The sequence below is a fragment of the Zea mays genome, chromosome 9, assembly GCF_902167145.1.
Source record: "Zea mays cultivar B73 chromosome 9, Zm-B73-REFERENCE-NAM-5.0, whole genome shotgun sequence".
Taxonomy (NCBI): domain Eukaryota; kingdom Viridiplantae; phylum Streptophyta; class Magnoliopsida; order Poales; family Poaceae; genus Zea; species Zea mays.
The window spans coordinates 8,239,594-8,243,345 of NC_050104.1; the positions used below are offsets into that span (position 1 = coordinate 8,239,594).

The 3,752-nt window shown below is 44.7% G+C and overlaps 1 non-coding gene across 1 annotated transcript; it reads left to right on the top strand.

Moving 5' to 3' along the window:
* The first annotated feature begins 2,256 nt into the window (after positions 1-2,256).
* Positions 2,257-2,330, top strand: TRNAD-GUC (transfer RNA aspartic acid (anticodon GUC)). Its single transcript has one exon. It is a non-coding gene; the product is annotated as a tRNA-Asp (tRNA).
* Positions 2,331-3,752: the final 1,422 nt, after the last annotated feature.

Sequence of the window (3,752 nt, forward strand, 5' to 3'; positions counted from 1 at the left end):
TCTCTTTCCATTTTCAATATTACAGATTATCTAATCTTTGTTGCTGCTTAGGACTAGGCGAACATCAGATGAGATGAAAGCTAGTACTACCTCATACGATACGGTGAAGAAATTCTAATCTGCTCTAGAAAACCACTTTTCATGTTCCAGATATAGCACGTAGGTTGTGACTCCACATGGGGAGCTGAGGGACATAACATGATAATAGAAGGTCATCCTAGGTAGAGCTGTAGCACAGATCCACGGAGCGGGAGGTAAGAGGAAAAGAAAAGAATACCACCATAAAAGAAAATTGTGCCCTCTTGAGCCCTAAACCTAGGAGCAATGGTTTCTCTCCTTCCCAAACTGCAACCGCAACCAGTTCTAATTCAAACAGTGTGGTGGAGTTCAATCAGAAACTCTCCTTCATCCCTCTTCAAATGCATTCCTCACTACGAGATTGAATATGTTTTCCCAGCCTCCCACCAGTAGGCGAATCCCTCCAACCAATGACTACACTACCTTGGTTATCCGCTTTCATGTCTTGGATTGAGCTTTCTAACTCTTATTATAGTTGGGTGGGCGGAAAGAAAGGACAAGATTCCTGCTTCGTTCAAAGTCCTAGTCCTGTCTCCTGATATCTCGCCCGCTATTTCTATCTCCGCTAAACCTAGTCACTTGGCTAGCTATACTTCTATAGGAACTATCTAAGTTATACTTTACTTGACATGACTGCCTATCCTGGAACTAAAAGTCTTAAATACGTCTCTCTTGGCTACCCGTGACTTGCGTTGACCTATCCCTACTACTTGGTTATTAGCTTACCATTTTATACCTATTAGAAACCCTAGCTAGCTTGTAAACACCTATCTCGTGCTTTACTTCTATACTGACCTAAACGTGAACTGAACAATATGCCTACCTTTTTTATGTTTCTCAACAATAAGCATCCCGTGGTGACAACAAACCATATGCCAACAAACAACTCCTTAAAATGCTTATATGTATACAGCTTGGCCTTGCTATTCACAAATGTCTATCAGCTTCTCCTGCTTCTATACTTGCCTATCTGTGACATGACCTATTCCTACTTGCTTTGTCAACTACTTTACGATACTTAACTTAACTTTACGATACTTTACTTTATCCCCAGACCTATAAACAATGGGTCTCAATTCGGGAGGAAGAACCGGTAAATTGTACATACGAATGTCAATCTTCATTTAATACACTGGTAGGGGTCGATCAGGCAAATCCCAAAGCCCCGAACTGCTCTACTGATCTTCTCTCTCTTCAGACTCACTGAACCAGACTCCTTTTGCACTGAGAACACAATTAAGAACCCTCCTTCTCACATCACAAGAAGGCAAACCTTGTACGTTGATCGAATCTTCTTTCGCATCCAGAAGAGAGGCTGTGGGCTATCCGAGAGAGTGGTTCAGGTGACTACCGGAGTCATTGATTAAGCAGGTCAGATGGGCTTAGTAGGGCTCGAACCTACAATATCACCGTTATGAGCGGTACGTTTCAACCAATTAAACTATAAGCCCAATCGGATCTCTACATGCCGGGAAGAGCGGACAGAAAGAGGAGACCCTTTGCTCTATCTCCTTCTTCCTCTTCCCGGGGCCCCGGAGGGCAAGCCCTATTAAAGAAGCTAAGTGACTTTCGTCACTCAAGTAGTGAGTTTGAGAGTGGCCGTTAGGGCGACCACTTGTACTTCTAGGCCTTGGCGACCTATAGTCTTGTTACGCAACACAGCTTCACTCGATTCAGTAAATCAATAGTTCAAACCAGCCCACTAATAGCTTAGATAGTGGCCCTTCCACTTTGGTTTGGTATAGTTGACCCTACCTATTGACTCAAGGTAAGACCTCTGACTCAAGGTTCATAGGAAGGGGGAACCCAGACGTAGTGGGATGTAGGCTTCAGTTGTTTTGGTACTTTTGCACTACCTATGTCTTATTATTTATTTTGTAACCGGCTTTTCACCGGCAGGTCAGTAGGCCTTTTAGAAGGCGAACAAACGAAAGTTCTCCGCGGGCGCTAGCGCTATCTTGTTCGCTTTTGTCAACTGAAGTCGCGCGTAGCGCCAACTAACTGATAGCTGATAGAGCGCGGAGCCCCGAGTCTAAGCGAGCAGAGCCATTTCTTTGTCGTCAAAAGAAAAAAAAAGTACTAAAGGCGAAGGGCATTCTGTTGTACAGCTACTTTGGTTTTGGTATAGTTACAAAGGTAACCGGTAGGTGACTGTTGAATCGACAGTAGTTACGAAAGGGGGAAATAGCTCAGTTGGTTAGAGTGCTGGTCTGTCACGCCAGAAGTCGCGGGTTCGAACCCCGTTTTCCCCGCACGATCTTCCTCTTCCTGCCCGACTCATTTTGTCTTCACTGGAAGCTGCTGATCCCAGCGTAGCATTCAAGACAATTGTTCCTTCTTCGGTCTCCCTCCACCCCCTTCGTTTGTTGTGGGTCGCGTCTCACCGCAGGCACTTAATGAAAATGAATGAGTGAAGATCTTCCTTCCCCCCTTGTGTCTTACCAAGGACTGAGTTCCCACTTGTGGCGAAAAAAAAGTATACCATCCCACCCGGCCTCCCCCCGGGGGGTTAAGGTTCCTCTCGGAGACTGCCAGTCTACAAGAAGCTGGCAGAGCTTTAGCCATTGGACCACATCCATCCATCCTCCTACCTAAACAGTGACGCCTTTTCTTGTTCGTTCTTCGAATTACGCTAGTGGAGACTAATTCCTTCCGGCTAATGAAGATACTACCCCAGTCTTCCCATTCATTCCCAGTGGATCCTTTTCATTGAACGAACCAAGTTCACCTATACGAGAGTGAGGAATAGAAATCCTACAATCAACTTCCCACTTTTTATGTCCCGTTTGACGATTCTGCTGCGTCTTTAGAAAAGAAAAAGGAGAAGGACAGGGTCAGAAAAGCGATAACTATCAATTCGAATTCAGAATGAATCAAATCTCCCCAAGTAGGATTCGAACCTACGACCAGTCAGTTAACAGCCGACCGCTCTACCACTGAGCTACTGAGGAAGAACGGACTTAAGGAAGCTGACTCTCGTTCTTTGGACCAACCAACCGAAAAGAAAAAAAGTTAGTCACTTTTTCTCTTTTCCGGGAGAAAGGGTGACGATAGCAATCCCCTTTGCCTCCCCGGCCGGGGAGCCCCCAGGACAGGACAAGGGGGGCGGCGGGGATTAATAAAGAATGGGTTGGCAAATATCTCACTTAATGGTGGGAGGGGAGTATTTAGTCTTAGTCTGCCTTTAGGTTAGGGTTTTATTTGAAATCAAAATAGAAATGCCTCCTAGAAATGAAATAGCTGAATTCTTTATCCTTAAAAGACTGGAATCCCTCCAACCAATGACTACTCAACCTTTATCACAATCTCAACTGCTTTCCACAGAAAGTATTACCTGAGGTTGAACATTTATCCCTTCAACCTGATTGCCTTAAACATTCATAGCTAACAGTTGACATCGTCTTTCCTTAATAAAAGAAGTAAACTATTTAACGGTTTTAGTTTGTCAGCTTTCACCACTTCTGTTTTGTCTTCCTCGACTATACATTCTCTTACTCCAAAAGGGTCTAACCCAGACAGAGATTACTTTTCGATAACACACCTAGTTCGGGGGTTGATTAACAGGAAAGCCTGCGGCCTACCACTATGAATTTATAGCTATAAAGGGTCACCGAAGAAAGCTTCAGCGACTGGGGCTGCAGCTCTGCAACCACTGGACCACAATCAGGAGACAG